General features: G+C 34.3%; 1 protein-coding gene across 2 annotated transcripts in view; it reads left to right on the plus strand.

Annotated features, from left to right (window-relative positions):
* The window catches only part of EXOC6B (exocyst complex component 6B), a 714,846-nt gene that overhangs the window by 456,779 nt on the left and 232,216 nt on the right, over positions 1-25,851 (plus strand). The gene's annotated exons all lie outside the window — the stretch shown is intronic.

The raw sequence follows: 25,851 nt of genomic DNA on the forward strand, positions 1-25,851 counted from the left end.
TTACTATATTTTACTTTATGGTTCAAACAGGTAACCTGAAGCATTCATGATATTAACTGGTAGATTGGAGAGGAAAACGGAAAGATTATAAAATCATATCTCAAAGATTTATGTGAAGTTAGGTTCCTCTAGATCACAGATAGTTTTTCATTAACAGTTGTAGGCCTGCAGAAGTTTTATTTCAGGTAGTGATTTATTCAGGATTATCCTAAAACCATGAAAACTTTTATGGAGTAAATAATAATATTGCTTAACATGTGGTAAACATTTAATAAGTATTAACTATAAAGTTTGTAATAAATAATACTAAATCTTATGTAATAGATGTAACATATTATTATTATTAAAACTTTAAAATTCTTCTATAGTATGTATATAAGAAACATTCATTAATTTGACATTATTGAAGGAATAGTGTTGATATGCTACCTTGTCATAAAGGAAATATGAAAGGTCAGTTACTGAGGGGACATTTAATTGTGATCTTTCTTTAGGGTTTCCCTTTCCTTTAACAGTGGTCCATAGGGATACATCCAGTGGTTTTTGTTTATCTCTTTACCTTCCTCATGGAACCTGGACTCCCATGTGTGGGACAGGGACTGAGTCTAATGAACATAAGCTTTATAGCATGTTGAGTTTCAATAGTTCAGCTCTGATCTTAGTTCATGGCTCCAGTCTACTGCAAATGATATGGCAATGATTAGCCCTAATCATACCTATTCTACGATATTGAGGGAAGATTGCTACACCTGGCATGATTTTATTACTGATGCTAACTGTGGAGAGTCATGAGGAACATCTAGTAATCTTCTGTCTGATTCAGTGAATTCCTCTATTTTACATAGTATTTGATCTGCTTTTGAGTAAAAACTACCACTACCCAAAACTACCAAACCACAATGTCTTTATGGATAACTCACAAATATTTACTTTTCTTATGACTTACCTTCACTCTGTTTTGCCATGAGTTAATAAGTAATCTCTCTCACTGTTTAGTTCATTTACTTTTTAAATATCATGTGAAAGTCCCATGATTAACTTTTAATATGTTTATACCGTCTACAGTATATGATCTGTGCCTTTGAAGGCCCTCTGGTAAACGTGCTTTTTCTGATTTCATGGAACCTGAGTAGATATTTGGCTCAGTTGCTTCTATCCAAAAGCCTGGGAGGCACTCTGAGAAAGTGATCTTGTCCAAATACCAGAGTTTAGCTTCTTTTTCCTCTTTACTTCAGATTTCTCTGCAGTCCGTTTTACCCTCTCTATACTAACAAGGTATGTGAATACTGAGGAACCTGCCACAATTTTCTGGAGTTTATTATTTTTCCAAAGGATAGACTTTCACATTGTTTTGGAAATAAAGCAGTTTATAGCTTGCTGCTATGAATATTGTTCCTGACTCTTACCAGTAATTTGCTGCCTTTTTATTTTAGAATAAAATTTGGATAACCTCTGTTTCCTCTTCTAGAAATGGGAAATCCAAATGCTGGAAAAAGTGGTTGTATGGAAGATAGATTAGACCTGTTTTGAATGGATCTAAAAAGTAGAAGTTAGAGAGAAGTAAGTTAAATAGAGCATGAACTAGTTAATTCATGGTCAGCATTAAAATAGAGGATAGTATTTTTATGGGACACTTACTGTAAAGGCAGTGCATGCATAGGACAGAGTGCTGGACTAGGACTCTGAGTCTTCCAACCCTGAGATTCCTGTGCTTCTACCTCTATGTGCTGGAACCACAAATGAGGACTAACTTGGTGTATAATTTATCATGGTGTCTGTATAATGTTTAGAGGTCATCCAACCCAATAACTTGAAAAGCATATTAGAAATTATACTAATAGCAAAGATAAATTTTGATTGACCTGAATTTGGAATCACTTTTACCTTATATTTCTTGTATTACTCTTATTTAGTTATTAAATACTTATATTTGATCCAACATAGTTATAGAACTTCATATTGGGAGGGATCTCTTCTAAAGCTTCATTATAATTCTGTCCTCCAATAACTGCAATGGAAAAATGCTATAAGACAAATTGGAAAGTGAAGTGAGGAACATAAACACCAAAGGTAAAGGACTGAGAACATAATTTACAGTTTACTGCTCTGGTGTAAGATTTCCAAAATCTATATAATGTAAGCTGAGGATTATTTTCCTTTTAGACTTAAGTATAAGTGAAACAATAGACTTGAAATTGTATGCTTTTCTCTTATTTCATTTTTGGCACTATGGAATGTCATATGACCTTTTCAAATTTGTGAATATATAAAAGAATGCTGATGACACTTACTCGCCTCAAAGTCCTTAGCCACCTTCCCAGATGCAGTTTTGACAATCACAGTTTCCCTTCCAGTACTGGGCAGAGCTTATCCTGAAGTGAACTGATCCGTGGTTAGTCTTCTGTCCAGAAGTTCTAAGACAACAGTGAATTCAATATTTATGAAGAACTTAGATTTGAGCAGTTTAGATGTGAACATATTATTGATTTAGCCAGGTGCTCCAAATCAAGGGAATTGTTTTTATAGCACAACATATTGTCATTTTGCTAATTTTTATATTCTACTTTCATTTTATATTTACCCCATTATTTTAGTTGTCTAGGATGATATGTTAGGTGTAACATTTTGTTCTTTTATTCTATGATCCCAAAATAAAAATCCTTTTGTTAATTGAGAATCAATGATAATAGATGTCTAAACTTTTCTCCCACAAGTTCTTGTTTTAAATATACCTCGGGGACTTCCCTGGCAGTCCAGTGGTTAAGACTCTGCACTTCCACTGCAGGGGCCGCAGGTTCCATCCCTGGTCAGAGAAATAAGATGCTACATGTTGTGCAGCGTGGTCAAAAAAATAAAAATAAATAAATAAATAAATAGATAAATAAACCTTAAGTGAAAATGCATTAAATAAACAGATATTGAAAATATGTTGAAAATGTAGAAAATATATTCGTTGTCTCTTTGAAAGTTGTTACCTATATCATCATGAGTTGATTTTGCAAACGGTTGCCTAATCACAATTTGAATACCAGTTAGTTAAATTAATAGAGAATGGGGTCAGCGTAGGGCCCAGTGGCTGGAGGCCAGGCTCACCACACACACTGCTCTCTTTTGAAAGGGTAAGAAAAAGAAGGGAGAGAAACTATAGGAATCTACATCAGTCTAAACTGAACCCATAATGTCTCCAACGTCTGCCTGTTCATACTTTAATTGATTAAAATTTCAAAAAAGGACCAGAAAGCAGAACAAACATAGAGTATGGGAATATTAGCCAGACAAAAGCACAGAAGAATGGAATGAAAGACAAAGAATTATAAAATAAACAGTTTGAGAGCAGAAGCAAGAAGAACTACAGTCCTGCAGCCTGTGGAACAAAAACCACATTCACAGAAAGATAGACAAGATGAAAAGGCACAGGGCTATGCACCAGCTGAAGGAACAAGATAAAAACCCCAGAAAAACAATTAAATGAAGTGGAGATAGGCAACCTTCCAGAAAAAGAATAATGATAGTGAAGATGATCCAGGACCTTGGAAAAAGAATAGAGGCAAAGGTCGAGAAGATGCAAGAAATGTTTAACAAAGAACTAGAAGAATTAAAGAACAAACAAACACAGATGAACAATACAATAACTGAAATGAAAACTACACTAGAAGGAATAAATAGCAGAATAACTGAGGCAGAAGAACGGATAAGTGACCTGGAAGACAGAATGGTGGAATTCACTGCCACAGAACAGAATAAAGAAAAAAGAATGAAAAGAAATGAAGACAGCCAAAGAGACCCCTGGGACAACATTAAATGCAACAACATTCGCATTATAGGGGTCCCAGAAGGAGAAGGGAGAGAGAAAGGATCTGAGAAAATATTTGAAGACATTATAGTCGAAAACTTTCCTAACATGGGAAAGGAAATAGCCACCCAAGTCCAGGAAGCACAGAGAGTCCCATACAGGATAAACCCAAGGAGAAACACGCTGAGACACATAGTCATCAAATTGGCAAAAATTAAAGACAAATAAAAATTATTGAAAGCAGCAAGGGAAAAATGACAAATAACATACAAGGGAACTCCCATAAGGTTAACAGCTGATTTCTCAGCAGAAAATCTACAAGCCAGAAGGGAGTGGCATGACATATTTAAAGTGATGAAAGGGAAGAACCTACAACCAGGATTACTCTACTGGGCAAGGATCTCATTCAGATTCAATGGAGAAATCAAAAGCTTTACAGACAAGCAAAACCTAAGAGAATTCAGCACCACCAAACCAGCTCTACGACAAATGCTAAAGGAACTTCTCTAAGTGGGAAACACAAGAGAAGAAAAGGACCTACAAAAACAAACCTGAAACAATTAAGAAAATGGTAATAGGAACATACATATTGATAATTACCTTAAACGTGAATGGATTAAATGCCCCAACCAAAAGACATAGACTGGCTGAATGGATACAAAAACAAGACAATGCTGTCTACAAGAGACCCACTTCAGACCTAGGGGCACATACAGGCTGAAAGTGAGGGGATGGAAAAAGATATTCCATGCAAATGGAAATCAAAAGAAAGCTGGAGTAGCAATAATCATATCAGATAAAATAGACTTTAAAATAAAGAATGTTACAAGAGACAAGGAAGGAGACTACATAATGATCAAGGGAACAATCCAAGAAGAAGATCGAACAATTATAAATATATATGCACCCAACATAGGAGCACCTCAATACATAAGGCAACTGCTAACAGCTATAAATGAGGAAATCAACAGTAACACAATAATAGTGGGGGATTTTAACACCTCACTTACACCAATGGACAGATCATCCAAAATGAAAATAAATAAGGAAACAGAAGCTTTAAATAACACAATACACCAGATAGATTTAATTGCTATTTATAGGACATTCCATCCAAAAACAGCAGATTACACTTTCTTCTCAAGTGCACACAGAACATTCTCCAGGATAGATCACATCCTGGGTCACAAATGAAGCCTCAGTAAATTTAAGAAAATTGAAATCATATCAAACATCTTTTCTGACCACAATGCTATGAGATTAGAAATCAATTACACGGAAAAAAACGTAAAAAACACAAACACATGAAGGCTACACAATACGTTACTAAATAACCAAGAGATCACTGAAGAAATCAAAGAGGAAATCAAAAAATACCTAGAGACAAATGACAATGAAAACATGATGATCCAAAACCTATGAGATGCAGCAAAAGCAGTTCTAAGAGAGAAGTTTATAGCAATACAAGCCTACCTGAAGACACAAGAAAAATCTCAAATAAACAATCTAACCTTACACCTAAAGGATCTAGAGAAAGAAGAACAAACAAAACCCAAAGTTATGAGAAGGAAAGAAATGATAAAGATCAGAGTAGAAATAAATGAAATAGAAATAAAGAAAACAATAGCAAAGATCAATAAAACTAAAAGCTGGTTCTTTGAGAAGGTAAAACAAATTGATAAACCATTAGCCAGACTCATCAAGAAAAAGAGGGAGAGGACTCACATCAATAAAATTAGAAATGAAAAAGGAAAAGTTACGACAGACACCGCAGAAATACAAAGCATCCTAAGAGACTACTACAAGCAACTCTATGCCAATAAAATGGACAAGCTGGAAGAAATGAACAAATTCTTAGAAAGGTATAACCTTCCAAGACTGAACCAGGAAAAAATAGAAAATATGAACAAACCAATCACAAGTAATGAAATTGAAACTGATTAAAAATCTTCCAGCAAACAAAAGTCCAGGACCAGATGGCTTCACAGGTGAATTCTATCAAACATTTAGAGAAGAGCTAACACCTATCCTTCTCAAACTCTTCCAAAAAAAAGCAGATGAAGGAACACTCCCAAACTCATACTATGAGGCCACCATCACCCTCATACCAAAACCAGACAAAGATACTACAAAAAAAGAAAATTACAGACCAATATCACTGATGAATATAGATGCAAAAATCCTCAACAAAATACTAGCAAACAGAATCCAACAACACATTGGAAAGATCATACACCATGATCAAGTGGGATTTATGCCAGGGATGCAAGGCTTCTTCAATATACGCAAATCAATCAATGTGATACACCATATTAACAAATTGAAGAATAAAAACCGTATGATCATCTCAAAAGATGCAGAAAAAGCTTTTGACAAAATTCAACACCCATTTCTGATAAAAACTCTCCAGAAAGTGGGCATAGAGGGAACCTACCTCAACATAATAAAGGCTATATATGACAAACCCACAGCAAACATCATTCTCATTAATGAAAAACTGAAAGCATTTCGTCTAAGATCAGGAACAAGACAAGGATGTCCACTCTCACCACTATTATTCAACATAGTTTTGGAAGTCCTAGCCACGGCAATCAGAGAAGAAAAAGAAATAAAAGGAATACAAATTGGAAAAGAAGAAATAAAACTGTGACTGTTTGCAGATGACATGATACTGTACATAGAGAATCCCAAAGATACTACCAGAAAACTACTAGAGCTAATCAATGAATTTGGTAAAGTTGCAGGATACAAAATTAATGCACAGAAATCTCTTGCATTCCTATACACTAATGATGAAAAATCTGAAAGAGAAATTAAGGAAACTCTCCCATTTACCATTGCAACAACAAGAATAAAATACCTATGAATAAACTTACCTAGGGAGACAAAGGACCTGTATGCAGAAAACTGTAAGACACTGATGAAAGAAATTAAAGATGATACCAACAGATGGAGAGATATACCATGTTCTTGGATTGGAAGAATCAATATTGTGAAAATGACTGTACTACCCAAAGCAATCTACAGATTCAATGCAATACCTATCAAATTACCAATGGCATTTTTTACAGAACTAGAAGAAAAAGTCTTAAAATTTGTATGGGGACACAAAAGACCCTGAATAGCCAAAGCAGTATTGAGAAACAAAAACGGAGCTGGAGGAATCTGACTCCCTGACTTCAGACTATATTACAAAGCTACAGTAATCAAGACAATATGATACTGGCACAAAAACAGAGATATAGATCATTGGAACAGGATAGAAAGTCCAGAGATCAACCCACGCACCTATGGTCAAGTAATCTATGACAAAGGAGGCAAAGATATACAATGGAGAAAAGATAGTCTCTTCAATAAGTGGTGCTGGGAAAACTGGACAGCTATATGTAAAAGAATGAAATTAGAACACTCCCTAACACCATACACTAAAATAAACTCGAAATGGATTAGAGACCTAACTGCAAGACCAAACACTGTAAAACTCTTAGAGGAAAACACAGGAAGAACATTCTTTGACATAAATCACAGCAAGATCTTTTTTGATCCACCTCCTAGAGTAATGGAAATAAAAACAAAAATAAAAAATGGGACGTACTGAAGCTTAAAAGCTTTTGCAAAGCAAAGGAAACTACAAACAAGATGAAAAGACAACTTTCAGAATGGGAGAAAATATTTGCAAACGAATCAATGGACAAAGGACTAATCTCCAAAATATATAAACAGTTCATGCAGCTCAATATTAAAAAAACAAACAACCCAATCCAAAAATAGTCAGAAGACCTAAATAGACATCTCTCCAAAGAAGATATACAGATGGCCAAGAAGCACATGAAAAGCTGCTCAACATCACTAATTATTAGAGAAATGCAAATCAAAACTGTAATGAGGTTTCACCTCACACCAGTTAGAATGGGCATCATCAGAAAATCTAGAAACAACAAATGCTGGAGAGGGTCTGGAGAAAAGGGAACCCTCTTGCACTGTTGGTGGGAATGTAAATTGATACAGCCAGTATGGAGAACAGTCTGGAGGTTCCTTAAAAAAATAAAAATAGAACTACCATATGACCCAGCAATCCCACTACTGGGCCTATACCCTGAGAAAACCATAATTCAAAAAGACACATGCACCCCAATGTTCATTGCAGCACTATTTACAATAGCCAGGTCATGGAAGCAACCTAAATGCCCATCGACAGACGAATGGATAAAGAAGATGTGGTACATATATACAATGGCATATTACTCAGCCATAAAAAGGAACGAAATTGGGTCATTTGTAGAGACGTGGATGAATCTAGAGACTGTCATACAAAGTGAAGTAAGTCAGAAAGAGAAAAACAAATATCGTATATTAACGCATATATGTGGAACCTAGAAAAATGGTACCGATGAACCGGTTTGCAGGGCAGAAATTGATACACGTGTAGAGAACAAACGTATGGACACCAAAGGGGGAAAGCGGTGGGGTGTGGTGGTGGTGGTGCTGTGATGAATTGGGAGATGGGGATTGACATATGTACACTATTTTTAAAATGGATAACTAATAAGAACTTGCTGTATAAAAAAATAAATAAAATTCAATAAAAATAAAATAAAATTTTTTAAAAATACAGAATGGATGTATTCTTCTGTAGCTAAAGTTAGACAAACATAACTATTTTTTAAAAAGATGAGGATCCAAAAAATTAGGTACAGTTTCATATATTGTATAATCTTGTAGAAGATAAAGGAAAAGGCAACCTTACTTGTGTGTTAGACGTTGAGAATACAGCAAAATAGTAAGTGTCTTTTTTAATGTAGCAGCCTCTGTCTTTTCATATTACTATAGTATCTAGCCTGGTATTTAGCATATTTCATTTCACAGAGATAGGAAAATGAATTTCAAAGGCCTTAAGTGACTTAGTCAAGCTATCATAATTGCTTAATGGCTAACAAAAAAAAAATAAAACCCAGATCTCCTGATTGTTACTCCAGAACTCTTTTTAGGTATTATACTGCTTCTAAGATTTTTTTCAGCTGTGATATGTGTGTGTATTCACACATATGTGGGTATGTACGTGCATGTATGTATACATGAAGAGAATATGTATATAATATGTGCATATATGTAGTATATGTATGTGTGTTTATGTATATAGATATATGATAGATAGATAGATAGATAGATAGATAGGGTCTAGGTGAAAGGAAAATAACTGATATGTTAAGTCCCCTGCAAGTAAACACTTTATGTATTCTTGGAGTGGTAACTTCAAAACCTTTTACCTCCATTTTCTGATTAAAAATAGATGTGATGTTCAGCAATCATTCAAATGAGTTCTTTGAACCCCTACTATGTGAAAGGCACGACACAGGTATTTTAATAATGATAGGTCAATGTAAGATGTGATCAGTGCCCTAAGAGTGATACAGATAAAGCACAATGGAAGTCCAAGGAGACTTTAGCTGAGAAAGAGGAAGTTTGGGAATTATAAAGAAAATGCCATCTGCAGTAGGTCTTGAAGAATACTTAGAAAAGGTCTTTTAAGATAGAAGTAACCCCATAAAGAATGTAATAATGACTGAAAGCTTGGGGTCTGTGTGGGAAATAATGAGTATTTTGATATTTCCTGAGCTTAGGTTATGTAAAGGAAAACAGCAGGGAAAAATAAATCAGTAAAGCCAATGTCCAGGTTGTGGAAGACCCCAGCTAGCAAGTAAAGGAAAAATGGAGAATCACTGATAGGTTTTGAATAAGAAAGTGTTAAAACCATAGCTTTGTTTCTGGAAAATTAATTTGATAGCAGGAAATAGGGTTGGAGGTGGAACAGATTATGCATAGGAAAACTAATTAAGTGTTAGTTGCAGGGACTTCCCTGGTGGTGCAGTGGTTAAGAATCTGCCTGCCAATGCAGGTGACACAGGTTCGAGCCCTGGTCCGGGAAGATCCCACATGCTGCGGAGCAACTCAGCCCATGCCCCACAACTACTGAAGCCCATGCACCTAGAGCCCTTGCTCTGCAACAAGAGAAGCCACTGCAATGAGAAGCCCGCGCACCCCAACGAAGAGTAGCCCCCGCTTGCTGCAAGTAGAGAAAGCCTGCACAGCAACGAAGGCCCAACACAGCCAAAAATAAATAAATAAATTTAAAAAAAAAAGAGTTAGTTGCAGAATGTCCTCCTAGTACATCTAGTTTAGACTGAAGAGTGTTTGATTTGACAGAACAGAAATGAAGAGAGAATTAGTAACAGAGATATTATGGAGGTAGAATTAATATAAGTGGATAATGAGTGGATGTGTTGAGCAAGAGGAGAGTTATAGATGACTGAAAGCTTTGATCCAGGAGTTGAGATGGTGACAGTATCAATAAGATAGATAACCTATAAAGAAGAGCAGTTTTCGGACTAGGTGATGAATTTATATTTGGACATAACAGTGAGGTCGTTTAATATGTACTTATTCTTAGGATTGCAGTGTTATGCTTATGGCATTTTGTAAAATATTTGGAATAGACAGACCTAAATGGTTCCTTTTACTGATATGATTCTATGTCTTTCAACTATGTCCTTTTACAGAAAAGCTAGTGGAGAGGTTATTGCCTTGTACTTAATGAAAGCATATTTCTGATATTGAAATTTCTTAAATGTGTTCACTCTGTAGGATGTGAGTAGCATCTATATTTTATATATTGTTGGTGGTAGATTATATAGCCAGAATTACTAACCTTTGTCATTATGATTCCAGGGATCTTTTTTCACTTACAAGAGATGGAATAGGATTCCAGATCAGAATAGCACTCAAGGCTCTCATTTTTATTTTAGAAAAAGAAATATCTTAAATGAGGCCAAATGCAAAAACAGAAAGAGTTAAGTGAAAATGTTTTAATTTATAGATTTTACAATAATCTTTATATTGCTATATCTTGGAAATAAGCCTTTTGAGGTTGTTTCTCCCCAAACAGATCTTATTTATTTAACAAAAACATATACACCTACAGTATACACCAACTGTTCTAAGTTACTTTACAAATATTAATTGTTTTAGAACCCTGTGAGATTGGTAGCATTTTACTCATTTAATGGATGAGGAAACTAAAGCATAGAGAACTTAATTAAATTGCCCAAGGTCACACAGCTGGTAAGTGGAAGAGGTAGGATTTTGCTCCTCTAGTTCCTGAGTAGAAGCATCACCAACCTTTTACAGAATTAACCTAGTGTTTCTTAATAACCGATGTTTCTCTAGACAACATTGTGGAAGTTAAATAAAATTAGGCTTTAGAAAACATTTTAAGAGAAAATTCTGGCCCGTTGACTCTGTGTTTGTATACTTGCTTCAGATATCCATGTAGCAAAACTCTAAACTGTGATCTTTGTCCAAAGAAGACATACAGATGGCCAACAGGCACATGAAAAGATGCTCAATATAGCTAATTATTAGAGAAATGCAAATCAAGACTACAATGAGGTATCACCTCACACCAGTCAAAATGGCTATCATCAAAAAGTCTACAAATAATAAATCCTGGAGAGAGTGTGGAGAAAAAGGAACCATCCTGCACTGTTGGTAGGAATGTAAATTTGTGCAGCCACTATGGAAAACAGTATGTAGGTTCCTTAAAAACTACACACGCATATACACAGACACACACACACACAGACACACAAAATGGAACATTACTTAGCCATTAAAAAAGAATGAAATGTTGCCATTTGCAGCAACATGGATGGACCTAGAGGCTATCATACTAAGTGAAGTAAGTCAGACAGAGAAAGACAGATATTATATGATATCACCTATATGTGGAATCCAAAATATAATACAAATGAATCTATATACAAGATAGAAACATACTCACAGGCATAGAAGACAAACTTATGGTTCCTAGAGGGGAAAGGGAGGGGGGGAGATAAATCAAGAATATGGGATTAACAGATAAAAACTACTATATGTAAAGTAGATAAGCAACAAGGATTTACTGTATAGCACAGGGAATTATATTCAATATCTTGTAATAACCTATAATGGAAAATATTCTTAAAAACGATACATAACTTAATCACTTTGCCATACACCTGAAACTGACACAGTATTGTAAATCAACTATACTTCAATAAAAAAAAACAACAACTTGGATTTGAAGTGATAATGAGAAGAGAATGCATTAAATGTGAGTTGAAGGTGATTTCTAAAAGAGTAAGGAAAAAAGTATATATACTGGTCTATAAGAACATATCTTTCTAAATATTGATAACTATAGACCCAAATTTCAGAATTATCATATTCTTCCCTCCGGTGTTTTTCCAATCAAGTTTTAATATATCTTCATAGTCTAATGCCTTAGATAAATTACTAATAATGCAATTCTAATTCAATTACCTTTCCTTTGCATAGTTTAGTCTATTTTATTATTATGTGCATAACTTTAGAATAACATGAGCTCCTAGAATTTGAAATTTAGCTCAACGAATATTTATTGAACACCTGATATGTGCTCAGTGATATGCTGTGCTGCCTGGTAAAAAAGACGAAATCTCTTTTCCAAGGAAGAATATAGTGTAATGATTTGAGTATTGCTGATTTAACTGCACAGGATGCATTTGAAATCCAGTAATCCTAAAGATGCCCTTTAAGAGTAATTCATCACTAAGATAAGCTGATATCAGTAAATAAAGAGGTTTACTTGAGGTTTAATTATTTGCCCTCACTAAAGATCTAGGTAAGAGCACAACCTGATCCTGTTTCTGTTCTTACAGCCACATCAGAAAAGAGCAACTCCTTAATTCCATGTCCAGTATTGGTAGAGGTAATGTGCAGTAAAATTTAAAGGACTAAGCTAGTCATCAAAATAATTATTTAAAATTTATTATGAAATTGTTGGTGAAACTTATTTGAAGCCATGATAATAATTCTGGAAAAGTATGTGCAAAGTGAGAGCTTCTGTACTAGGTAAGAGTACTCAATAACTGAAAAATGGTATTGTGGTCTTCTTAATGCTCTAGGAAGTTAAATCAGGCAGGCCGAACTATTTGATCTTTTGGTCTCTACTATGATTTATGATTATAATAGTACACGACACCTGACAAGACAGATTTTAGTATCCCTCTTTTACAGTGGAGGAACTTAGGACCCTTATGGTTAAGTACCTTGTTCCCATAGCCATGAATTGGTTGGCCCCCAAATCAGTCTCAAATCTCTGGCTCTAAAGTTTGTTCTCTTAAGTGCACAATGTATTATAGTTCTCATTGGCAGGATTGGCATTATTGGCAGTTCAGTTTCTTTGAATAGTTTTACCAAAAGAGAAATTCAGGATTTCTTTTTGCTTTTTAAATTTTCCCTTTAATTAAGATTATTCATTTCGTTCAGTGGACGTTGGTTGCTAGTGAAATGATATCTAAGTGCGTTACAAAGTTAAACTTCCCTTTGGTGTAACTTTTCAAGACTAAGGAGTTTCTGTAGGTTCTATTTTCCATTTACATCTTTTTTTCTCAGACTTTATCATAAAGAGTATTCAAGACTTGTAGGGAGAAACATCTCTTCCATCCATACACTTGGAAGCAAAGACCAACTTTATAGATGAGCAGAAGATGTTGACTACATCAACAGTTTATTTTTGCTTTCTTATGAAACTCTACAGGTAATAAGATGAAGAAATTTAACCTGATCTCAGGGGAGTGTGTGTGTGTGTGTGTGTGTGTGTGTGTGTGGTTTTTAAAGCAATCATATCATAACATACTTCTAAATAAATTTTGTCCTTCATTATAGTCTTCTTGGAAAGCTATTACAGTTTTCTCCAAAACAATATATTTAGAGACACTTTGTGAATCGTGTCATTTTGTAATTATTATCCCAAAGAGTGTTATTCAATTTAGTTATTTCTTCATCCATGAAATATTTGTTAAATACCTATAGATTGCAAGGAACCATGCTTAAGTGATCTCCCATCTTATTCTTCAGTCTTGGTTCTAAACCACGGCACTATTGACATTTTGGGCTGGGTAATTCTTTGCTAAGGGGGCTGTGCACTGTGGGATGTTTTACAGTATCCCTGGCCTCTACCCATTAGATGCCAGTAGTCCCCCTGCCAATATTGTGATATCCAAAAATGTTTCCAGATGTTGCCAGATGTCCCTGGAGAGCAAAATCATTCAAAGGGGAATCTCTGCTCTAATGTCTGAATTAAAAATTAAAAAGGAAAAAACAAAAAAAACACAGACAGTGAGTAACTGCTACCACTGAAGATGAAAAAAGCAATGGCCATGAAAACTGTTCTAAAAGACAAGTTTCAGGAACACTGGGAGAATGATTAGCACTATTGTATAACCTCCTGTCATTACCTAAGTTCTGAAACGTTTATTAAAATAACTAGACCACTTTATGCTTATATTGTATCATTACTTGTCCTCGATGCTTTATTCATTTCTCCTAATGTGGCCTGTTTGCTTTTAATCAGACTTGTTTAATCATCTAAAACAATCTTTAACTTAAAAAATGTTTTAGTTATCTTCCAATATCTTCATTTTTTTTAATCTGCCTTTTCCATTTTGGGTAAGGGCAGGAATAGTCCACTGAAAACAATTGGGTGCTCATTTGACAGAAAGTACCAGAATTTTTCTAGGCATCAAATGTAAAGACATCAGGATATGTGACTCCATGATGATTTTTAGAAAAGTTCTTAGAATGATGACAGTGTCATTGGAACCAAACAAAAACTAAAAATAACTTTTTCTTGTTGTTGTTTGCTTGTGCTCTTAAAGGTACGAAATTGTATTAGAACACTCTAAATCAGCATAAAATTCAAATATAATTACCACTAATTACAAAGACCTATTATTTGATATCCTTAAATCTGGCTTCATCAACTTTTATGTGAAATCATCTGAAATTTATGTGAAAATTGAAATTTGAGAGTTCTAGGAAAGATGGCTGATTGAGCTGATTGCCCTACCTGAAACACTCTGAAATGGACATAAAGAAGCAAAAATAGAGATGTAAGCTTCAGCTATAGATGAAACTATAGGAGTAACCTTAGCCCCATTCTATTTATTGCAAAGACTATTTTCTAGATATTAACTTAGAGATAGGAGCATTACGGATACAAGTGGCAAATACCAAATTGGGGCTGATTTTCATACTTCAGAATATGAGATGACAGGGGGGTGAAGCTGTTAGAGGGTCCTGCTATACTGTGTTTTTCTCAACATAACTTCCTTTTGTAGAAAAATCCTTCCACTTGTGCTGCTAGCTCTGAAATAGATAATGGCTAAAATCTGAACTACCCACATGTAATCAATTCAGGACAAGAGAGTTATCCAATTTGATAAGAAAGTATTTGGAGACAAAATATTTGAGGTTAGGTCATCTCTACTAGATTCACTCTTTTCTACCAACCTCTCACCCCTTTCCAGGGCATATAAAGGAGTGAACACAGACATTATAGCCAATCAATTTCTAGCTTTCCAGCTCAGAGTATAAAGTATGTCTTAAAAAATGACTGAGAAGCAGAAGAATCCAACCATGCTAATCCACGCTAATCATAATAAATAGCAGATAGAACCAAATTGCTCCTCTTCTTAGCTAAATGACAGGCACAGCTTAGAACCTGTATATGAGTGCTACCAAACATAAATAAAATACATGGAACATAAAAGGCAAATGAGGAATATATTTTGAAAGAATTACCTCAGGAAACTAAAGAACACTTAAAGAAAAAATAATTTTCAACATTCTCAAGGGGATAAAAGTGACCATAACTCTATGATAAGAGATCAAAGAAGAGATTTAAGAGATTAAGATACAGATAAAAGGACACCAAAGTTAGATTAAAAGAGAGCAGGCAGAGGGGGATGGGTAAAACTATAAAAATAATTAAAACCACATTAGATACAGGAAGATGTAGAATGAATGATGCAGCAGATGGACTTAATGACTTAAAGGAAATGCTTGAGAAAAATCACACAAAATGCAGTGAGAAAGATTAAAAACTATTAGTGGAAATTTACTGATACAGAAGGGAAAAAATCATCCCTGAAATAAAGGACCTCAACCTACAGGTTGAAAGAGTTTACTAAATACCAGGAAAAAGTAATAAAGACAGACTTCTCCCGGTAACTTTTAAGATTAAAAAAATTCCTTAAATGTTACTATAGTAAATAAAAAAAGACACCTTTTTAAAGTTGGCCTCATATTTTTTTCTCATACCCCAAATGACACTGTAATAATGTCTATAGAATGTTGAAGAAAAAAAAAAGACAATTTAAAAAGTAAGAATTTGCAACCTTTATGAACCCTTTCTAAAAATTTACTTGGAAGATAAATCAAAAGAAGAAATCCATAAATGGTAAAATTATCTTATAGAAAGACTGGTGGTGAACATGTTAAACACAGAATCAAACAGACTTGGAAAAAAGGAATGAAATGTTTGAAATCTTAAATAGAAGATATATAATTTAGAAATAATTTGATGATAGTTAACAGGGATTAAAAGTTCAGAAAGAGCCAGCAAAATGGAGTTTTTTTGGGGCGTGGGGTTGAAAACAAAGGTCATATTAACATGCTAATTACTTCATCATTCCTAGGGGAGTTTATTTTTGAAGTATATAAATGGAAAAATGTGACTTCAGCATACTAGTGTATGTCATCAGTTGTAAAGAACTTTTTTTTTTTTTTTACATTTTAACATTTCTGGAATTGGAATATATCACCTAATCAACAGTGACTTAACAGTTATAATTGGCACCATATTTTCTTTCATTGTCATTTTAAAATAACAATGCATCTTATAGTTATTGACATTTTTGAGTGCATTAAATATATATTTTAAACATTAAAGTCATCACTAATGGAACTAAAACTGACAATTTTTTGTACTATTTAAATTAATGATTAAAGGGAATAAGGGGAATAAGAGAATTAGTAAAATACAGACCAGGGCTTCCCTGGTGGCACAGTGGTTAAGAATCTGCCTGCCAATGCAGGGGACATGGGGTTCGAGCCCTGGCCCGGGAAGATCCCACATGCCTCGGAGCAGCTAAGCCCATGCACCACAACTACTGAGCCTGCGCTCTAGAGCCCGTGCACTGCAACTACTGAGCCCATGTGCTGCAACTACTGAAACCCATGTGCCTAGAGCCTGTGCTCCACAACAAGAGAAACCTCCACAATTAGAAGCCCTCGCACCGCAACGAAGAGTAGCCCCTGCTCGCCACAACTTGAGAAAGCCCATGTGCAGCAACGAAGACCCCATACAGCCAAAAATAAATAAATACATTTATTAAAAATAAAACAAAATAAAATACAGACCATAAAACAAAAGATTGAAAACAAAAGAAATGCTGATAAAGGAGACAATAGAAAAAAATAATAGTTGAGAGCTCCTTCTATGGAGTCACACTGACTTGTGTTCAGTTTGCAAAGTCAGTCAAATTATCTGTGTAATAACAACATGGACAATTAGAAAATTTTCTATTAAACAATTCTATGATTGTAAAAGAAATCAAAAATATAACTTCAGAATATTTTAAAACTAGTGATAATAAAAGCAAAATATCTCATAGCCGATGAGCTACAATTAGAAGCATTCTTCAAGGAAAATTCATAACCTGTTTCCAGTTTTAATCTAGCAGGAGTTCAAAATGAATATTTTTTAAGAAAATCAGAAACAAAAGGAAAGCAACAGGAACTAATTAATAATGACAAAACCATTAATTAATTAAATATCAATTGAATTGATAGATTTAATAGCTTTTTCGTTGATAATGTAAAAGTCATCAGTCTAAAGTTGAGGAAATGAAGAAAGCCCAAAATATTCAAAATTATAAAAGTAAGAATTGGGAGAAAATTGAATGCTGCAACTTTGCACAAATCTGTCTACAAATTTGAAATTTTAGTTGAAAATAGATGATTTTCTGGGAAATTTTAAGCAAATTTAAAAGGAGATAGAATATTTAAACAGAAAAAAAAAAAACCCATAATGGTAAGAATAAAGCTGTTCTAAAGAACAGCTTATACCTCTTAATTAAAATGCCTTCTAGATGGCTTTGTGGGTGAATTGTCCTTAACTATCAAGGAACAGATAATATTAATGCTGTTTAAACTGTCCTTGATCATAGAGATGGAAGGCATAATTAACAATTACATTTATGAGACAACGTAATATTGATACAAAAACATGATGTTGAAAAGCAAAAAGAATCTGCAAGTCCACATCACACAATATTGATGAAAATAATCTTTAAAAATTTAGCAAATGCAATACAGTGCTGTATTAAAGCAACATAGGCCATGGCCGAATAAGAGTCATTCTAGGATGCAGTGTTCAGTATAATTTTCAGACTATACTGAAAAAAAAGATTAAATTTTTGGATACCTAAAAACACTTGATATAATTGAATATTCGTTTCTATATAAAACCCTTAGATTTTATATATTTCCATGGATGGATAAATGATACCTTAAAATAAATGTGTGTGTTTAATACAAGACAAACACTATTATTAAATGTTTTTTTTCTCTGGAGGTGCTAGCTAAAGCAATTATGTAATAGCAACAAATTTAAATATTGGGAAAAGAAGAGGTAAAATTATTACTACTTGCTGATTATATGGTCCAGAATCTGGACTACCATGAGGCTTACCTAAGGAACAATTGATTAGAAACAAAAAATTACATAAATTAATAAATACATTAATTTGTAGTTTTCCTATGAATAAACCAAAACTTACAAAATGTAAGGGTGAAAGGATTGCATTAGTAAACGGCGACAAAAATATTGGAACATTTAGTAATAAACATGGAATATGTGAATAATATATTAGGGAATTTATAAAACTCTGCTGAGTATCATAAAATAGTCTTTTCATATGTGGTAAGATTTTTGTAAAAATGTCAGTTATCCAGTAATCCACTACAGTTCAATAAAAATTCTAGTGGGAATTGCATTGGAACTTATACTTATGTAAAATTTATTTGGAAGAAAGAATGTGAGAAAAGGAATGATCAGTAGAATTCTAAGAAAGAAAATAAGGGAGAACACAATTTTCGTACCTAATCTGGAAGGTTAGAGTCATTCAAACATTAAGCACTTGCAAGGACATGAATGTATAGTTCCTTGAAGTAGAGTAGATAATCCGGAAATAGATCCAACACTACTCGGGAATTTAATATATGATAGAGATATCTCAGATCACTGGGAATAAGGATGGACTATGGAATAAATGTTGTAACAACCAAGTTAAGATGGGGAAAAATTGATTCCTTTCACTGCCCTTACACCATAGATTTAAATATATGTTTTAAAAAGTCTTAACAGTACTAGAAGAAAATGGAGTGGAGATTTTCTCAGCATGGAACAAAACTCAGGGGCCATAAAGAAATGTCTGTTAAATTTGATTATGAAAACTCAGTACTTCTCTGTCAAAATTACCGTAATCAGTCAGAAGTCTGGTAGGGACAGACAGGGCTAATTTCCTAAAAAACAAAATGCTCGTATATATTAAGAGCATGTAATATTAAGAGCATATAAGATGCTTTTACATATTAAATTATAATATTACCAATAAAAATGTACAAGATCGGCTTCCGTGGTGGCGTAGTGGTTAAGAATCCGCCTGCCAATGCAGGGGACACGGGTTCAAGCCCTGGTCCAGGAAAATCCCACATGCCGCAGAGCAACTAAGCCCATGCACCACAACTACCGAGCCTGCGCTCTAGAGCCCGCGAGCCACAACTACTGAGCCTGCGTGCCACAACTACTGAAGCTCGCATGCCTAGAGCCCATGCTCTGCAACAAGAGAAGCCACCTCAATGAGAAGCCTGCACACCTCAACAAAAAGAGTAGCCCCTGGCTTGCCACAACTAGAGAAAGCCCACACACAGCAATGAAGACCCAATGCAGCCAAAAATAAATAAATAAATTTGTTAAAAAAATATTTCTAACAGAATATGTGTAATTCCAAAAAGTTAGTTCCAATTCAACCCTAATATTATTTAAAAAAAAAAGTACAAGATCAAGATATACCAGGTATACATATCCAAATATTTTTAACCCTCCAATCCCATAAAATAGTAAAGCAGATATGTATTTTAATGCAAATAAATTAATAACAGTGCAAGGAAACAAGAAAGAATGTTATTGGCATACCAAATATTAAGGGATTTTTGAAATATATAAAAAATATATGAGATTATTTAGAGAAAGAATACTGGAGTAAACCATCCTGTAAAGGTCAGGTAGGAAATCACTCTGGTTCCAGTCTGCCAAGCTCAGAGCCAGCATGTTGTCTCTTTATTCTCTTATATTCCTGCTGACTAACTCAATTCTAGGGCAATTAGGATAAGGGTACTGAGAACAATCTAAGCAGAAGGCTCCCTGGATTTCTGCAGACTCCAGCCTATTTATATAGTGCTCTAGGAGAGAAAGTCTGTGGTTCCTCCTCTGCACTGATGTTAGTGAGTAGAACTGGCAAGATAACATGGATATCTAACTTCATGGCATCCATGGTAGTACTTCCCAGAAGCTATCTTGAGTTATCAGGATAAGCTTAACACTTTTACACATAAATCAGATTCTTTTCCTTCATGTCTTTATTTTTTTCAGTGGCATGACCCTGCTCTCAAACTATGGTTAAAAAGAACATATTTGGCCCAGTTTTCATGTAGTTTATTTCATGCTTTTTTCTCATTGCCATGGTGTGGGGTCTATTGCCAGGGCAACTGCGAATGGAATTATATGCCATGCATCTTTTACTAACACTTTTAACTCCCCTTTGTGTAATTTCTGTTCCCCTAGCTATCCTCATGCATGTGGTTAAAAGGGTTCAAATCGTTTCAAGGTTCTGACAGCATTTTCTAGTAGTCATACTCTCGACTCTCTCCAGAGGGTCTGGTTTTCTTTCCACAAGATTTGTCTCACCTTCAGAATTCTTCCAAATTTACTGATGACTTCTTAATGTCTTACCCTTTTCCCATAATAGATATCTTTTTTAAATTAATTATTTCTACTCAACACAGTTAATACAAGTAAGAAATGAGCTCTGGGACAATTGTCAGTGTAATTTTTTTTTTTTTTGGTGAGCAGTTGACCCATTGACCCCTAACCCTTTTTCACTTCTATCCAGTGGGCAACTGAGAAGTGCTCTGTGTGTGTAACAAAGTGTGTGTGGCAACCACAGCTGACTTGACAAGGCAATTCCTATGTAGATACTGCCCCTTAAAGAGGGATGGGCATCACTAACAGCCACAATATAAACTGCCAATACTCTTCCCAGAAGCATGTCCATCCTGTACCACACTCACTGAGGGTGTATTGCTGTAGATATAACCTACATTAACAGAAAGATAAATGGATTCTTAGATACAAAGCTGAACAGACAAATCAAACCAATAATTGAGGAAACCAACAATATGAAAGATAGGCATGAAATGACAAAGAGAAGAACTAACATCTGACTTAGAAAAACTTCCAAAAATAAGTTTAACTAAATCCTCAGAGAAATTCAAAAGGAGGGAAAATTTAAAAATTAAAAATATGCTAAGTGAATTTTTTAAAACCTCATTATACTAGCTAAATAGAATAGGCACAGCTGAAGAAAAATTATTTTGAAATTAGACTTCTATTACATCTGAAATAGTATTACAGTGGCATAGCAAAATAAAGACACTGTTGGATGTGGAAGAACTTTAGCTTTCCATCTTTCTTGGAAATCACTCAAAAGTATATATCAGCAAAATTAAACTTAAATCCAGGTAAGATCAGTGAGCAAAGAAACCAATATAATATATATTTAAAACTAAATGATATTTTATGTATATAGTAAAAGACAAATGTCAAATAATCTCAACATACAGCAGATACTAGGCAGGAGAAAGTATCCTAAGTCAGAGAAAGTATCCTAAGATTTTTGTCTTATTCTGCTGGAGACTGTTGATATTGATTAACTCTAGATACTAACTGAAATACCTTTTAAAAAAATGTTTAAAAACGTTCAGGGTAGCAATTTAAAATACTAAAACAAATATAACAGCATATGTAATACATATTATATATGCATATAATATAAACAAGTATAACAGCAGAAGGAAAACCAGAAACAGGAAAACTTGACCAGTGTATATTCAGAGAAGAAAAAAAGAAAGAATAATAAAAGAGAAAGTGTGAGAAGTCCTAGCCACGGCAATCAGAGAAGAAAAAAAAATAAAAAGAATTCAAATTGGAAAGGAAGTAAAACTGCCACAGTTTGCAGATGACAGGATACTATACATAGAAAATCCTAAAGATGCTACCAGAAAACTACTAGAGCTCATCAATGAATTTGGTAAAGTTGCAGGATACAAAATTAATACACAGAAATCTCTTGCATTCCTATACAATAACAATGAAAGATCAGAAAGACAGATTAAGGAAACAATCCCATATACCATCGCATCAAAAAGAATAAAATACCTAGGAATAAACTACCTAAAAAGGCAAAAGACCTGTACTCAAAAAACTATTCTACGCTGATGAAAGTAATCAGATATGACACAAACAGATGGAAGGATATACCATGTTCTTGGATTGGAAGAATCAATATTGTGAAAATGACTGTACTACCCAAGGCAATCTACAGATTCAGTGCAATCCCTATCAAAGTACCAAGGACATTTTTCACAGAAGTAGAGCAAAAAATTTTTAACATTTATATGGAATCACAAAAGACCCTGAATAGTGAAAGTAATCTTGAGAAAGAAAAACGGAGCTGGAGGGATCAGGCTTCCTGACTTCAGACTATACTACGAAGATACAGTAATCAAAACAGTATGGTACTGGCACAAAAACAGAAATATAGATCAATGGATAGGAAAGAAAGCCCAGAAATAAACTCACGCCCCTTTGGTGAATTAATCTATGACAAGGGAGGCAAGAATATAAAATGAAGAAAAGACAGTCTCTTCAGTAAGTGGTGCTGGGACAACTGGACAGCTTTCATGTAAAAGAATGAAATGAGAACAGTCCCTAACACCATACACAAAAATAAACTAGAAATGGGTCAAAAACCTAAATATAAGGCTGGACAATATAAAACTCTTGGAGTAAAACATAGGCAGAACACTCTTTGACATAAATCGTGGCAATATCTTTTATGATCCACTTCCAAGAGTAATGAAAATAAAAACAAAAGTAAACAATTGGGACCTAATTAAACATAAAAGCTTCTGCAAAGCAAAGGAAAACCATCAACAAAATGAAAAGACAGCCCACAGAATGGGCGAAAATATTTGCAAATGATGCGACTGACAAGGGATTAATCTCCAAAATATACAAACAGCTCATGCAGCTCAATATCAAAAAAACAAACAACCCAATCAAAAAATGGGTGGAAGATCTAAATAGACAGTTCTCTAAAGATGACATATAGATGGCCAAAAAGCACATGAAAAGATGCTCAACATCACTAATTATCAGAGAAATGTAAATCAAAACCACAATGAGGTATCACCTCACACCAGTCAGAATGGCTGTCATCAAAAAGTCTACAAACAATAAACGCTGGAGACAGTGTGGAGAAAAGGGAACCCTCCTACACTGTTGGTGGGAATGTAAATTGGTACAATCACTATGGAGAACAGTATGGAGGTTTCTTAAAAAACAAAATACAGCTACCATATGGTCCAGCAATCCCACTCCTGGGCATATATCTGGAGAAAACCATAATCCAGGAGGATACATTCACCCCAGTGTTCATTGTAACACTGTTTACAGTAGTCTAGACATGGAAGCAACCTAAGTTTCCATCAGTACATGACTGGATAAAGATGTGGTACATATATACAATGGAATATTACTCAGCTGTGAAAAAGAATGAAATAATGCCATTTGTAGCAACATGGATGGACCTAGCAATTATCATACTATGTGAAGTAAGTCAGACAAAGACAAATAATGATTTCACTCATATGTGGAATCTATTTAAAAGAAATGATATAAATGAACTTATTTACAAAACAGAAGCTGACTTGTAGATATCAAAAACAAACATACGGTTACCAAACAGGACACGTCGGCAGGAGGATTAATCAGGCACTTGGGTTGAATACACACATACTACTATATATAAGAAAGATAACCAACAAGGACCTACTGTATAGCACAGGAAACTCTTCCCAATATTCTGTGATAACCTACCTATATGAGAAAAGAATCCAATAAAGAAGGAATATAGTAGTGAGGTGGATGGACCTAGAGTCTGTCATACAGATTGAAGTAAGTCAGAAAGAGAAAAACAAATACCGTATGCTAACACATATATATGGAATCTAAAAAAAAAAAAAAATGATTCTGAAGAACCTAGGAGCAGGACAGGAATAAAGACGCAGACGTAGAGAATGGACTTGAGGACACGAGGATGGGGAAGGGTAAGCTGGGATGAAGTGAGAGAGTGGCATGGACATAAATACACTACCAAATGTAAAATAGCTAGCTAGTGGGAACCAGCCACATAGCACAGGGAGATCAGCTCAGTGCTTTGTGACCACCTAGAGGGGTGGGATAGGGAGGATGGGAGGGAGACGCAAGAGGGAGGAGATATGGGGATATATGTATATGTAGCTGATACACTTTGTTATAAAGCAGAAACTAACACACCATTGTAAAGCAATTATACTCCAATAACAATGTTAAAAAAAAAAATGTGATCCATCCATACCATGGTATATTACTCAACCATAAAAAGGAATGATGTACTGATAAAAAAAAAAAAAAGAAAGAATACATGTATATGTATTACTGAATCACATTGCTGTACCCATGAAACTAACACAACATTGTAAATCAACTATACTCCAGTAAAATTAAAATATTAAAAAAATTAAACTTCATTACTAATTTTTAAAAAAGAGAAAATGTGAAATAAGATAATAGTAATAAGTCCAAAATGCATTAAAGATCACACTAAATGTGAAAATAGTGAAATTTCCTTTCAACATAGAGGTTATCAGATTTACTTTATACAAAAATTTGGCTTTGTGTTGTTTACGAGAGATACTACCAATAAAATAAAATAGAACGATATAAAATAAATGTGAGAAGTAGTCGAGGCTGGTGCTAAGACAAAGCATATTAACATTATATGGTTAGCAGACATTTTGTCCTTTCCCAAATGTTCATACAACATCAGGTCCATGCCAAAAGGTCCGTGATATTTTGTCCTATTCAAAATCATTTGGCATGCTTATGGGTGTTTTGGATAGGATCATACTTCAAGGACCTTTTGGCATGGACCAAATGTCTTATGGACATTTTGGACAAAACCAGATGTCCTGCAAGGCATTATATAAAATAGAACTTAAGGCAGACAACCTCAAAATTAGATAAAAGAGGTATGTAACGTACTTTAATTCTACCAAATCCTTGGATCATTACTATTGTTTGTCCTTTAGAGCAGCAGTTCTCAAACTTTCTGGTTTCAGGAACTATTTATACTCCTAAAAATTATCAGGGAACCCAAAGAACTTTTGCTTATTTTTGTTGTATGTATTGATACATGCCATATTAGAAATTGTCTTAGACATCTTTTGTGGTATTTTATTTTAAAAGAGCAATAATAAATCCAATGTGTTAACATAAATAACATTTTAGTGAAAAATTACTATTTTCTAAGCAAAAATTTACTCTTGAGTAGCACTATTTTACACTTTTGCAAATCCCTTTACTTTCTGGCTTAAGAGAAGACAGCTGAATTCTTATACATACTTCTACATTCAGTCTGTTGTGTTACATTGTTTTAGTAGATTGTATTATTTTCAGTTATTCAGTTCCCTTCCCTGTGTCAGGCTTGGCCATGTGACTTGCTTTGGCTAGTGAAATAAATACCTTATATTACTTTTCAGAAGAAGCTTTAAGAGCCATTTTGTGGTTCTTCATCACTCTTTTCCCTCTGCTGTGTGCATAGAATGTCCTAAAGAGTAGCTGCTTCATTTCCAACTTTGTTCTAAAATAAAAATATCATGAAGCAGAGCAATTGATCCTCGGCCAACAATAATTGAGGGAGGATTAAACTTTGGTTGTAAGACACTGAGATTTAGCGGTTATTTTGTTATTG

Source organism: Balaenoptera musculus, chromosome 13 (genome assembly GCF_009873245.2).
Source record: "Balaenoptera musculus isolate JJ_BM4_2016_0621 chromosome 13, mBalMus1.pri.v3, whole genome shotgun sequence".
NCBI classification, from domain to species: domain Eukaryota; kingdom Metazoa; phylum Chordata; class Mammalia; order Artiodactyla; family Balaenopteridae; genus Balaenoptera; species Balaenoptera musculus.